This window comes from Columba livia, chromosome 2, assembly GCF_036013475.1.
Source record: "Columba livia isolate bColLiv1 breed racing homer chromosome 2, bColLiv1.pat.W.v2, whole genome shotgun sequence".
Classification (NCBI taxonomy): Eukaryota; Metazoa; Chordata; class Aves; order Columbiformes; family Columbidae; genus Columba; species Columba livia.
The window spans coordinates 8,775,963-8,790,953 of NC_088603.1; the positions used below are offsets into that span (position 1 = coordinate 8,775,963).

At 40.4% G+C, this 14,991-nt stretch overlaps 1 protein-coding gene across 4 annotated transcripts in view; it reads left to right on the forward strand.

Moving 5' to 3' along the window:
* The window catches only part of DPP6 (dipeptidyl peptidase like 6), a 558,611-nt gene that overhangs the window by 221,449 nt on the left and 322,171 nt on the right, over window positions 1-14,991 (forward strand). The window lies entirely within an intron of this gene.

Consider the following 14,991-nt stretch of genomic DNA (forward strand, 5'->3'; position numbering starts at 1 on the left):
ATGAATGAATACAGTTAGAAATACAACAAGGCAAGCAATGAAAATTAATTTAAACCTTGAGATTGTAGAAAATATTGTCTCATGTATTGTTATAGTTGTGTGAAAAGATGCAAATTCTAATAATTGCATGAAGAAAAGATCCTAAAATCTCTGGCAATAGTTTCTGAAAGTTTGGGTTTTTTTTTTAAATAGAGGTAAGGGTGGCTGTTAGTTCACTGGGTTAGCAACTAACTTAATAGAAGATGAGACACTGGCAATAAAATAAATAATGCTGTATAATTATAGTCATGACCTTTAGCAATTGCTGCATTATTACTCGGTATTGTAAGAGATTTATTGAATTTACTGAAACAATTGGTTTTTTTCCTCTGCCAAAACCATCAAGCATTGGAATTAGAAAATATCTATTAGATTATCTAGTTTATGTATCTACTGCTGCTCAATGTCTTGTCTGGTTCTGCTATAAATACCTTCAAGTGTTGTTTTGTGTGAAATGTACTGGACAGTTATTCTGCAACCTGAAATACTGGTTTTTCTTACCATGAAAATATTTTTGCCTCTGATGAGTTGAGATGCAAGGTTACTTCCGTCTCATTTCTCCTGGCTGGATTTTTTTTGGTGCTTCTCTTTGTCTACAATGGTTTTACCAACCTATTGTTATTCACTGTTTTCACTCTTTTCCAAGAGTTAAACCCATATAAAAGGGAATAGTTTTTATCAGTTCCTGGGACTGCTTCTCTGATACTGAAGAAAATATGAGAATGCATTTTTTAATCAAATCTTTACGACATTTGTGCAATTATTAATATAAAAAGGCAAATAATGAACACAGTAGAGATGTTGTTCTTTGAAACTGCAAACTCAAAGAGATTCACTGCTGCCCCTAATTAAATAGCATTCCAATGGCAATGGAAGAAATTCCTAGGGCAAAAAGTAGGAGTTTAAAAGAAAAAAAAGAAAAAAAAAGAAAAAAAAAAAGAAACAAAAAACAAAAAACAAGCCCTCCAATGTCTTTTGCCTGTCCAGACCTACTGAGTAATGTTGGAAAGGCTTTATGAAAACTGCCCTAAAATAGAGGAAAATAAATTCAGGGAACTACAGCTAATATTTAAGATGTCTAACCAGTAGAGGATAGTCTGGCATCTGTAATGAGTTCTCACACTCTTCTTTCAGATAAAAGTTTGAAGAATTATTAGGAATCTGCAATGATCTGTCATTGTGCCAACTGATGCTATAGTATTTGGCTTTATTGGGTAGACAGGTGAAATATATAAGTAACTGACTGTATGGGGCTACAGGGTAAATGTACGGAGGTTGACATAGGATGTGTCTATATAATTCCAAAAGTAGATTTAGAAAATCACTTACTAAATATATGTAACTCATGCATCAGTTATACACAGGGAATTAATATTTGAATGTCAAGGAAAAAAAAATAAACCAGAAAGAATAAATCAACAAACTTTGTAAAAATTACCTGGTTTTATAATAAATAAATATGCTCAAAGAGTCAGTGTTGAAAGGACACTGAATGGTTATTCTGTACCCTCTGCTGTAGCTCCTCTGTAGTCCCCTATGCCTCAGTTTCCCTTCAGCTCTGCCTTCTCACTGGTTTCTTTCTGAGGCATGTGTGGATGCCTGAAGACAAGGGTCATTTGTATGGCAGAAGGCAAATCCCAGCCTTGCTGGAAGCTGAACATCATGAAGAGACTTGAAATTAAGTAATTTACCCATATGAATAAACTATCAAGTGTTATTTTTGGAAGCTTGACTGTTCTGACAGACCCAGTAGTTTTTCAGCTAATCTCACCGCCGGTCTTCCTGTCCTTCAGAATTCAGAAAGTAACATCATTAATGATAATTCTATGATTTTGATGCAATTTGCTACCTTTTAACCAAGCATATTCCACTGGGGGTCTGGAGGTTCATTTAAGAGGCAGTCTGCCTTAGATGAGCTACCTTGGCCAAACTTTCAAAAACTCATTCAGATCATTTAATTGAACCTCTCACTCTTGCAGGGAGATATTGCTTATACTCAAAGACTTAATAAGTCTCCTGGTCTAGATAATTCCCTCTCTGATCATTACAAGAGGCAGGACCATTAACATCAGCGTACCAAGCTTTGCTGCTCTGTCATATTTTCCCTTTTAATTTTTCTGAAAGTGTTATATTAGCACAGTTCTTCTGAAGAAATACGGATTTTTTTTGCTCTGATTTTCCTTCTGACTGTCCATAAGACAGGTTATTTTGTTCATCAGCCAATTGTAGCAACAAGGCTTTTATTTCCTTCTCAGTGGATGGGAAACACACTTCAGCTATGATTTCTGCCAAAGGGTTCCTCATTGGGAGCCGACAGAAGCAGATGGATCTAGAAATTCTTCTGACTCCCCGTTTTTCAAATCTGGGCCGTGTGTTGCTTCCTGCTACCACACTGGGCTGAGCTTGTGAGATCACAGTAGCTGATTTCCAGCCTTTATAAAGCCACTTTTCTGTGATGCAAATGGCTCTATGTCAGCTGTCTGCAAGTCTCTGGCATTGAGTCCTTCTAGATAGCTCAGCTTACCTGGCTAACATTGCTATCTGATATTACCTCCAGGTATCATGGGTCATATGAGCCAGACCCTCTGCAAGTTAGAAAGCTCCTTGGAGAAGCCCATGTCCACTATGTCCTACTGGGCTCTAGATCATACCTAACTGAATCAAGCCTCAGCACATATTGGTTTGACTAACGGTTTGTCCATTTGTTTGACTAATGGTTTGTCCTTTCCCTCCTTCCCCTCTACTCTGCCCCAGTGTGCAAGTGAAGGCAATTTTACAAATATGCATTACCCCACATGCAAATGATTAATTTTTCCATGTGAATATTAGCATAGTCTTGAATTTGCTTATTGTGACTTCGAAGAGTTGAAGGTTTTGATGAAGGCAGCAGGAGGTAAAAAAGGAAAAAATGTGGAAGTTGTTAAAACGTGTCTATAGATAGAAATTGCCATTTCCTACTCTAAATAGGGGAGAAGATTATGTTCTATTTTGGGAGCTACTCTGTCCCAGATAACAACATTTCTTCTGTCTGTCCTCACTTTGTCAGGACCATGTATCTTTCCTCTTGACACCTCTCTTTGCCTTTCAGCAACCTCCCCCTCACGTAACTTCTCTTATTCATATCCCTCTCACCAGGCTGCTTTATCGCTGTTTCCTTGAGATTCTCTATTTCTTTCTTCTCTGGCCTTCAATTTCCTTAGATGTGCTCTGACAGGATCTTTCTTATCCCATATCTTTCAGCTCCAGGCTTAGCTTTCTATCCTTCCCTGTACATTCCTTTTCTCTCAGCCTCCCCTTCCTGCCCAGTGGGAAGGCTCAGGTAGAAGTAACCATACAGTCTGTGGCCCTGTGCCTCTAGAGGGTGTCCAGCACATCCCAACCTGGGCATTTATTGCTCCAGGAGCAGCACTCCTGGCAGGCTACCTCCTGCCCTTGGCCACAAAAGCTTTGCACTGCTGCCCTGGTTGTTCTTCCCTGTGCACTGGCAATTTGCTGCTACTGCAAAGGTGGTCTGGAGGAGACATGGGATGGTATGACAAGGCCACCTGAAACTTTATGCCATATTTTAAAGAAAGTCCTAGAATGGAGTTTTCCATACCCCTAATCAATAATAGTGTGGCCAGCAGGACAAGGGCAGTGATCATCCCACTGTACTTGGTGCTGGTGAGGCCCCACCTTGAATCCTGTGTTCAGTTTTGGGCCCCTCACTACAAATAAAAGCCCTTGACGTGCTGGAGTGAGTTCAGAGAAGGGAACAGAGCTGGTGAAGGGGCTGGAGCACAAATGTGATGGGAGCGGCTGAGGGACCTGGGGGTTCAGCTGGAGAACAGGAGCTGAGGGGAGACCTTCTGCTCTCTAGAACTACCTGAAAGGAGGTTGTACCATGGAGGGGTTTGGTCTCTTCTCCCATGTAACAAGTGACAGGATGAGAAGAAATTACCTCAAGTTGCACCAGGGGGAAGTTTAGATTGGATATTAGGAAACATTTCTTCCCAGAAAGGGTTGTCAGGCATTGGAAGAGGCTGCCCAGGGAAGTGGTGGAGTCACCAGCCCTGGAGGGTTTAAAAAGGCATTTAGGTGAGGTTCTTAGGGACATGATTTAGTGCTAGTTGTGGCTGGACTCAATGATCTTGAGGGTCTCCTCCAACCAAAATGATTCTATGATTCTATGATTCAATATGAATGTTTATTTTTGCCAAATAGAAGCTCTGTGTGTGTGTGTGCATCCTCTCCCTGCTTCCCCATCCTCAGCCACTTCCATTGCTGGAACAGCTGATTTAGGAGCTTGCTATGGAGACTGTAAATTTACTGTATGAGACTGCATTGGTTTAGGCTTTTGTTTCATTCTACTTCGATTCTTTGTTTGAAAAAATGCAGCCAAAATATGCAATTCAGTGCAAATGAGACACTTGCCTATGCAGGTAGCACAAAAAATTCTCCAAGTGACATTTTGGAGATAAACAGTCTCTTGGATGCCATTCCTCTGCTCAGAACTTCCCATGTAAATGTGCTCTCACAGACTGGGTTTAGTCCAACCGGTTTCTATTGTGAAGCAGAAAAACAATTCTGGCAGATGCTTATTCTGGAAGAGAGGCCACACAGATGTGAGGGGTGAGCTGAAAAAGAGGCATTTCAGATGGATAATACGCTCTGAGCTCTTTTGAGCAATGACCCCCTCTTTCTTTGATAAGGTGTATAGAGATGGCAGGACCCTCTTGCCTCTAGAGCTTGGCTTCTTTGGGCTGCGGGTGTGAGGTGCAAGGGTCAGATTTGCCTTTGGTTGCTCCAGGATGCTCTGCTGTACCTCTGCAGCATCGCATGGGAAGGACAACTGCATGTCTGATGTCACCGGTAGCGATGCTACTTCGTGTCCTTTCTACTCAACATGATGCTTTATTGGTACAAACCTACCTCAGAGCAAGTTCATGCAGCAAACTCCATTTAATCAGTGACGAATATGTCATTGCTGGTGCAGTGCTGTGACATTCATTGGCAATGTCTCCACTTTGACAATTCATCACTGTAACCCAAGGGAACAAAAACTGGCCAAAAAATGACATATGAGTTTTCCTATCAACCTCTGAGTGCAACTGTAGTATATATTTTAAAAGGCAATATGGCAACAAAGAATCCTTCATGAACTCAACAGGAAAAAAAATCTATTTCTAGTGGATTTTTTTAGGTCTTATCCAGTTTATAACAATTGAAAGGAGAAAATTATCTACTTTCCTGTGATATTAAAAAAAAAAAAAAAAAAAAAGAGAAAACAGTCCATTTCTCAACTTGTACCAGACTGTTCTAACAGAAACTGAGGAAGTTTGCCAAAGGCTAATGATTCAGTTTTATATGATCAGTTTCTTTAGCCCGATCCAGCTATTTAGAGGAACTAATAATTTTTTTACACTGCTAATCTCTAAAATGCCTGCAAGGACTCAGTCTAACTACAATACTTCAGTCATGACGTTTTTGATCATATTTTTGTTCTGTGTTGGTTGGAATTAATATGTTAATGTAAGACCAGAACAATGACAAGATTACATGACCCATACAATTTTTCACAGCTTGGCATCATAGGGTTGTATAAGCAAAAACAACTGTAAGGGAGTTGCACTTAGGTGAAGCTGGAGGTTTAATTAGGGAAAATTATGTGGTTATAAAATTGTCAGTGATGACCCTGATCAATGGAACTATTCTTACGTGGGGGCACAGTACAACCTTTTGACTGTTTCTTTGGTGTATAGCAGACTTTGGTATTGCAGAGTGGCGTTTCTGTGATGTCTGGAATACCTTTGTTCTTAAGTGCAACACAGAAAGAAGTCTAATATTCAGAAATGTAGTGAAAATCAGTTCCCTTTATGATTGCTTGTGCTGGACCTTTTGGACTTTGATATGCCCAGAATTATTGTTAATTTCCAAAAATGTTGCCTTAGTGAATGTTGTCATACAGTCTATGTATGGTAGTCTTTTTTCTATATCCCACTAAGTACCAGCCAACGCAACTGGGGTTACTAGGAGAACCTTCAGGCATCTGTATGATGCTGACTGTAATACTACTAAACTCTGCATTTACTGGTACATATAATGCAGTGTTTAAGCTCGTAAAAAGTTTAGAAGACATCTGCCGAATCTGCAGATAACAACTGTGAAAAATGTTCCCTATTTCATTGTGTGTCTGAAGTAGGATTCGGAGCCCAGATCTTGATTTCTGAAAGCTGCAATGCCCCTTTCTTCCCTCCAAGTACTGTGCTGTGAAAATCTCCATTAAAAAAATAAAATGCTTCTCAATAAGAAGGGAAGAGGTGGGAAAAGATGTTCTTTTCCTATAATAAAATTGACTTAGACTGGGCTCTGTGGCCAATGCCCATATAAATTGTTGTAAAAAATAACATAGGAATTACCAGATCAGAATGTTACAGACTAATGCTCCATCTGGTCCAGTGTTCTGTTTCCAGAAGTGACTTACACCAGATGCTTCAAGGGAGAAATAAAATATTAAACATTTAGAGACTGCTATAAGTGCCCTAACCAACCACTAACATGGTTGTTGGGCAGCTGCTAGGAAATCTAGCAGCAGAAGGAACCTGCCAGCATTTCTACTTTTTTAGTAAATAGAGCAAAGAAATGCACTTCCCTGTGGGATATCAGTATCTGTGGTATCTGTGCACATTTGTCATTCCTCCTGACGTCACGTGCACACATGCATCCAGATGTACACACAAATCCTGTTCTCTTAAGTGTAAAACATGTGCAGGGGTTGAAACGCAATGCATTTTATCAGAGGTGAAATGTTGCTCAGGAGACTCACAGGGCAGAATTAGTTTTAATCAAGCTGAGACATTTCCATCTGATCTAGTCACCCCAAGCTGCTTTTGTAATCAAAAGAGCAATGCCAGCACTTTGAGGTCATAACTCTTCTGACATTTAGGTGACTGTGACTCCACTGACTTGTGCTTCATTGACTGCAAAAGGAATCCAGGATGATGAGCTCAGCTGGAGACCTCTACAGGGCAGATGTCTTTGTTTCACCAAATGAGTCCCACCTTTGGTGGCAAAGTTAATATTTTCAGAATGATAAGGATTTTTAAAGAATTAAGACCCAAAACAGTTAAGGCACTTGGGGACATATTTCAGGCTGCCCCTTTCTTTAGTCTCCCTTATTGCCTGGACAGTAATTATATCTAACAGAGTCTAGATGATTATGGGAGGGGAATAAGGAGCTTTTTACTTATAACTAGCAGCTCAGAATGATCCGTCTTCATAATGGTCAAAATGTGTTAGCAGTAGATGACCATGAAATGGGTTGATTGCATTGCTAATGGTTGATCACACAAAATGCCCTCTGGATTAACATTAATTGGTCACCTTGGTGAAGACTTCAGATGAAAAATCTGTCTGAACAGAGGCAGTTATTGGGCTTCTATTTCCCTTGTAGAGTTTCTCCTTTAGAAGAGGTGGAAACACCCTGAGGGGATGGTTGCACAACCACTAGCTATACAGAGAATTACCTGCCTTCTCCAAGTCTGGTGTCTTCTGAAGTCACTATGTCTGTGCTTATCCTAATATTTCTTTATATTTCCATACAAACTTTTTATTTCTATGGTTTTTATACTTGGTAATCTAAAATACAGGGAGTAGAAACTAGCTTGTTGCGTACTTTCTTTCAATTTATAAATCTTTGTCTCCCATGATGGGGGACAAATTGACTTTAGGTGGCTAAACAACAATAATGGAAACAATACCAGGGCTGGAAGCCCATTACTGTTGCTAACAACCTAGGTCTACACAGGATATATAAACAAAAGCAGAAAACTGCAAGGCACAGTATTGTATCACCAATCAATGTCAGAGAGCAACATAATGTAGAAAGACAAAACACACTCCCCTGAAGAGCAGCACACCATTAAATACTATGTAGAAATCTTTATCTGTATCTAATAAGGGAGAGAAACTGAAGCTGCCTTTATAAAATAACATATTATCAGGTCTGAGAATGAATATTACACCATGGATGGAAAATTAATTTGTGAAGTGTAAAACCAGGTGTTGTTTAATGCCTTCCCTCACAAGGGCACAGAGTGACAGTTTTTATTTATCTGTAAAGTAATTACAAAGAGGAAAAATATATCCCTAGGTCTTGTGTAGGCATGGCATAGAATAACAAGCTTGAAAAATCGTCTTTCTAGATGTAGAGGCTGGGATAGATTGTGTACAAATGTTGTCAGGTCTCCATCAGTAGAATTTTCTAAACTAGGGTTGGACAAATATCTGACAGGAATGGCCTAAATCTCTACTCCTACTTTGTAAGATTTTATTTCAGAGAATCAGGACTCTCTTACAAAAAGATTGAATGTAATTCATTGTATTTTGTTGCATTTAGAACAGGTATGCAATGTTCTGGTTTCTGAGCTCAGTTGAACTACAGAAATTCAGTGGAGGGCAGCCCTGGAGCTGCTCGTCCTGAAAGCTGCTGCTCAGCTGGGCAGCCCCAGTTGCAGGGTACCTGGAAAGCTGAGATGCTCAGAGAGATCTGGTGACTCAGACAAGTGCATCTTCCCACGGACCCCAGATCTCTTTTCTACCATATTTGACAATCTGTAAGGAATTTAGCATCTTAATATACTTCCAGGGTAATTGAGGCTTTTGTGCTTCTGCCTGTTCTTCTGTCTATCCACCTTTCTCCTGCTTGCTTTCTTTGCCCTCTTGCTTCCAAGCAAGAGGAGTGGCTCACCCAGCTGTCTCTCAAAGTGGACAGTAAACCCCATGGTCCGCAGTCTCTGGTGCTACTCCCAGTCCTTTCTGCAGTCCAGAAGTTCACGACACTGCATTCCTCAATGCAATAACATGTCATATAGTGCTGGTGCTGCTGTTGAATGAGCTGGGACTTCCCAATGAAGCCAGTGGAACAGCTGATGCTGTAAAACTGACACGTGTGTAATTTTCAGCCGGTTTATTTAGAAAACAAAACCAAAACCCTAGTTAATTACAGACCATATTTACCTTATACATGAGTTTCTGTAAGAAGCTTTTGCCTCTTGGGATTGAATTTAGTGAAGGCATTGAGTATCTTGGGTACCATGGTCTAAACACACTGATGCAGATGTGAGAATGTTGTTGCTTTTTCTTCTCTAACTTAGTTCAATAGCTTTTATATGTGCTGAGACTCAGAACATATGCAATACAGAAAAGGAGACCCTATTAAGTGCCTCATACTGAAACCCTACAATCTGTGTAGGTGAGTTTGATGAAGACACTGCTTGCAAAAAGTTTAACATCTATAACAAATGGAGCATTTTATGACAGACAATGGTGATAGCAGGCTGTCTCAGAGTATTTTGTTCCACCCAGAGCACATGCTGCCTTCAAGACTTGTATCCCACACCTCCTGCAGACTGGATATCAGCCACTGAGTGTGGCTTTGAATAACTAACCAATCTTGCTACTTTTTTCGAAGGCTCCATGCCTGCAAGTGTGCACACTCATATATGAGGAAATACTTTTTTTTTTCCTACCATATTTCTCTAGCACAATGCGTGGATGTAGCTGAAGTATTCATCTGAGTTAATATATATGCAAATAGTAGAGACCGTTAAATATACATTATCTGCTCACGCTAACGATTTTCAGTACTTTCAGACTGTTGCACTGTGGCTTCTTCCCAGTGCTTTTTGCTTGCAAATGACTGATTCTCACCCTGTGAGGGTCAGTGTTTCCAACGAGCAAGGGGCACGTTCAGAAGTTCACTGCGGTTCCCAGCATGAGGGGATGGAAGGTAATGCCAGCAAAGGGAGCTTCTTGTCCTCTGCTTGCCAACAGAACTGCTTGCACAGCTGTGCTCTGAACCAGATCAATGTGCTGAGAAGTGAACCGACTTGCTTTGAAAATAACCTGGTAAAAAATAACTTCGTAAAAGATGATGAATTTTCTGATCCATCTCGCAGTGTGACTCCACAAGCAGTTGCATTGGTGCAACCAAGGGGACCGCACACTGTGGTGTGCTTCACATGAGTAATGCCATCAAAAGTATCTCCTGGTTTTGTCTGTTAATGTTATTGAAGAGAACAGGAGTTAATACTGAGCCATCTTTGTAGCTCACATGGGCACCATCTAACAGGGCAATATGTGGTAGGCAATGGGCATGTCGTTCATTAGTCTCCTGACAGTAACAGTTAGCAGGATAATACTGTGTGGAAGAGGTTTGGGGGTGACATATCTCACTGCTGTGAAAGAGCAAAGGTTGCCATGCAAAGCCCTGCTTCTAAGCATGCAGCAGAGTCAATACTGACAGCAGAAAACTCAGCACAATGAGTCTGGGTGGCAAGGGAATAATGAAGCACTTCAGTTTTCTAGGTTTTGACCAAAAGCTGCTCTCATTTTGGGGGACAACACTGAGCAGCTCAGGCTGGAGAGATAGGAGAAAGGTCCAGGTGTGAAAAATTTTCTCTGCTGGATTCTGACCATGAGCCATATCTCTCGGTAGGTAGAGCTGGGCACAGTATCTATTTGTCACTGTAGCTTTGTGTGTATGCGCCCGTTCTTGTCACAGTGCTCGACTATATTAATGCATGTCCAAGCCTCAGCCGTTATAGAAACTTCATAAAATATGATGGAGAGTTGGGTGTTTCCATCCCTCTCCTTTTACTTCTGGCAGGTGCTCCTCTTGATGCAATCATACTTTTTTTTTGGTCTGTTTTTCTCCATGGGTTCAGATTCTCAGTTTCCCTGCTCTTTGGTTTGGGCTGTGGCTCTTGGTACCATACCCATTTCCAAAGTCATTTTGCGAGCTCTGACTGGAGCTAGTATGTGATTCTGCTCCTCTCACTCATGAGAACTTCATGAGCAAACAGGACGACAGATTGCCATCCTTTCTTCTCTGCAGCTTTTCTTTGTGTTTTTAATGTTTTATTTACTTTGCCAGCATTCTGCATCTCTTACTTCAGGTGTTACCTTGGTCTTGTGCAGATATTGCTTCTGTTAGCTGCTAGAGAAATCATATTGTCCCCCTTATTCCTCCTATTAGTAATGATGGGGTATGTTCAAACAGTTAAGTAGCTGTTCCTTCCTGTGCAGTCACGAATCCTATAAAAGATTTTAAGTCTGATGGAGGCTGTTAAAATAAAAGTGTTCATGTGATGATAAACCCTAGGCTAGGGATGACACATTTGGACTTGATAATGTACAAGCTTTGAGTGTTGTCACATTTGTGAACCAACAGGGTCCTGTGCCTTCAGCTTGGGAGCCAAGCAGCTGAAATGTGAGCTGAGTTAGCTTTAAAAGCAAAGGTTCAAACTCAGATGTGGTTTGCAGTATGAGTGCACGATGTGCATCAAAGTTGCTTACAAGGAGATATCTAATTTTGGAGGAAGGTAAGGCTTCAGCTATGCTGTCCTTTGGTATGTTGCTGAAATTGGGCAACTCTGAAGTTGAACTTGATTTCTGTGACTGATCCCCAGTGCAAGGGTGTGATCAGATCATAACCTGATGAGCAGGTAATGCTCTGGTGGCATATGGACCCTTGGCCTTGCATAGGTAGGTGATGAAATTAAGAGCAGTCCTAAAACCACTTAATGGGGCAGTGTGTGCTCACCAGGAGAAGAGGGTCATAGCTGGGGCTCACAGTGTAGCTGAAGATCAGGTCCAGCATGCATGTGTACTTTACTCTGTCATGTCACCACTGTGGCCAAGATAGGTCTCTGTCAGGTGAGGGTAAAGTGTAGGAGGTCACAAGCTTGAAATAAGACTTCTCTGGATCCTTCATCAGAAGTAGAAATATGTATTTCAGTAATTTTTTTTCACCATTGTTTTATGACTTGCTGCATTAGAAGAGCTGTTATGAAGCAGCTGCATAAACTTCATTTTTGCCAGCTACTCAGAAGAGTAGGAAATTGTTAGCAGCTTTTCAGGGTCACTTGCCCGCCTCATACTACAGGCACTCTATCATCCCATCCCACTCATAACCTACTCAACCACAATCTTAGAATCATGTAACATTTTTTCCTTTCTATTCTTATTAGGAAGGTACTCTAGAGTTAGATGGTCACAAACAATATAATTTTTAGCTTACTTTTGTCCTTTCTTGTTTATATACATCTGTCCCGTGTTGCTGTGACCTTGGGTTTAAATAGCTCTTCTTCCCCATTTCTGCTTCCTTCCCCAGTGTATTTATAGATGGCAGTCATATTCCCCCTTAGCCTCACTCTAATTAGTCTCCAATAGTTTCTCTCATGTGACAGGTTTTCCAATCGCCTGATCATTTGCCAGCCATTATTTGCATCTGTTCCAGTTTTGCTTTCTCTTGAATATGAGTGACCAAAATTGTACCCACTATCCAAATGAGGTGTCAGCAGTACTCTGTCATTTCTTAGTAATATTTCTCAGTCTTTACTGAAAAGTAAAGGCTTTCCCAATAACTCTTTGCATTGCAGATTTCTGTTTCACTGCCTTCCACACTGGTGGTTTATAAAACCATGATGAATTAGTACAAACAAGTCTTCCTCCTCTGTTAATTTGAGATCTGCTATAAGAACATGATTATACTTACAGGAATACACATATAACACTATTGTTCTCAGTAAATGTGGCCGAGGTGAGACTTCGAGCTTGCAGTAAATATTCTGGGATTATTTTATTCCATTATGTTTAACTAAATTACTGGGTAAAGCTGAGCATCTCACCTTCCTGGAAGCAAAGCAGCAAACCCCACAGCAGTAGTTATTGCTGTATGGCACAAATAGCATGTTAATGTGTTACCAAGGCAGCCAAATGGAGAAAATTAATATTGAAGAATGATCTGTAAGGACTTGAGGAGAATTTGATAGTTTTAATGTCTGAAGTATTCCGTTGCTTTTTTTACAAATTGTCAATAAGACTTTTTCTTATCTGTGTTTGTCTGCCTTTCTTCATCTAACTGCTTCTTAGAAAATGCTGGTCATGTACTGGAAGTTCTATGGTCCAATGAAAAGAGGACAGGAATTAGGCTGACACCTTATACTTGCTGTAAGGAGGTGTGTTTTGAGGTCAGAGTTCATGGAAAGGAGTTGGGGGACAGGAGAGAGTGACTCAGTCATTAATAGGTGGGTTCTGCCCTGACCTCCTCCAACTCCCTCACCTTGGTGTCGTTACACCAATGCTGATGCATTGACATTTGTGGGCTTCAGACTTCTTAAATCTAGGAAGAAGCTATTTTCCAGTGCACCTGTCAGTGTAATGATGGTAGTGAATGAACTATGCCAGTTTATTTATGAATTAGGATTTTATCCTGAAAGCATGGTAAAATAGGTGCTGGACACCGCTTTTCAGCAGAATCTCAAAAGCCCATAAATTGGTGAAAACATTTTGGATGATTCTGAAGTGGGTTTAATTCAGAATAAACATTTTTTTTGGCTCCTAACCATAACGTTCAAACCACAAAGAAGAAAGCCACAAGGTAGAGTTATGTTTGGCTTGACCTTGGCCTGGATGTGCAATGGTATTTTTAAGTCCTGATCATGCCAAGCAAAAGGAATGTCCTGGACAATTTCACTTCTTATAGTACGTAAAGCCAAAAGCTGTTGTCCATCTTTTGAGAACAAAGAACTATACAGCAGATTCTTCTAATGCTTAGGGAAACTTGTTCAGGGAATGACTCCATTTCATCTTGGGTATCCCTGGAGTCTAGGAAAATGCATCTTAAGCTGTAGGTGCCTAGTGGAGCATAAACAAGTGTAGGGAAGAGAAGAGCACTAAGATACTGACCCAGCTTCTACTGAGAGATGTGTTAGCATAAAGCTGTCTGTCTTTTTTTGTCAGTGGCACAGCGATGTGCAGAAGTCATGCAACAGCACCTTAACTACACCTACAGTTTGTGCATTTGCTTCCATAAAATCACTTGTCTGCTTTTAGCTTAACAGCAAGTGCTTGGTGCCTCAGTGCTAATACCACATAACATCAGGAAGAGTTTCTAGAAATTCTCTTGCATCTAACTAATTGTAAACTAATCTTCCTAACAATAAGCACTAAGGAATTTGAAATATCTGTCTTTTCAACGGAAGACAGATTAAGAGCCTATTGTCAGTGTTACTAAAATTAAGTCTGAAAAATTAAAATTTGGAATACCGTTGTTAGATTATTGAGAAGCTGATTACTAAGGTGGGATAAAATGCTTACAGAAAATGTGATGAGATATAGATAGTCCTTTTAGTTGAAAACAATATGAGTCACTTTTATTCTTTATTAAAGAAAGGTCAGATTCTGCTGCCATTAACATAAATTGGAATGCTGCCAGTGGAACAACATTAGGCCTTCTACATCAAACGTGAGAACAAAATTAGCAAATAGATCCATAGGACCAGTTGTCGTTTCTTAAAATGGTGCATAACTGCTCTCAGTGTCAACTAAACTTGGTATCCATGTTTAAAATGGAGCTTTGCATGTAATGAAACATTTCATGACCATTAGAAAGCATAGGTCAAGTCCTGAATTACCGGTCAATGCACATTCCCATAAGGGTTTTGCTATACTGTGTGAGTAATGACACATTGCACAAGTAGAACCTGGCAGTTTCAGAACTGTAGCAGTTCTGTCTATACATTTCCTTGCACTCAAAGAGAAGGCAAGTTCCATAAAGGCTGCATCTGTATTGACCAGTAATATCAAATGTGGCCTTGCATGCTATGTCATCCAATCAGGTGCACACTGTATGGTATTTTAGGATAGGAAGAGAAGGTTTCTGTAATGCCGTGACACCATGCTAAAGCTCTAGGATAGCACAGTGTGGCAGAAAAAGTAGTATCCTTCACATGAGAAAGTGGTGGTCACCCCTTTATGTTTGTGGAGAGACCATCTCTCTATGCCAGATATTCAAAGCAAAACCTTTTTATGTGTCTCCAGTGAATGACTGCCTTCCAGCCCCTGGAATGTTACACTACCAGGCTTTCAAATAGAGCTGACACTTAAAAAGGGTGTCCTCTGTGTAGT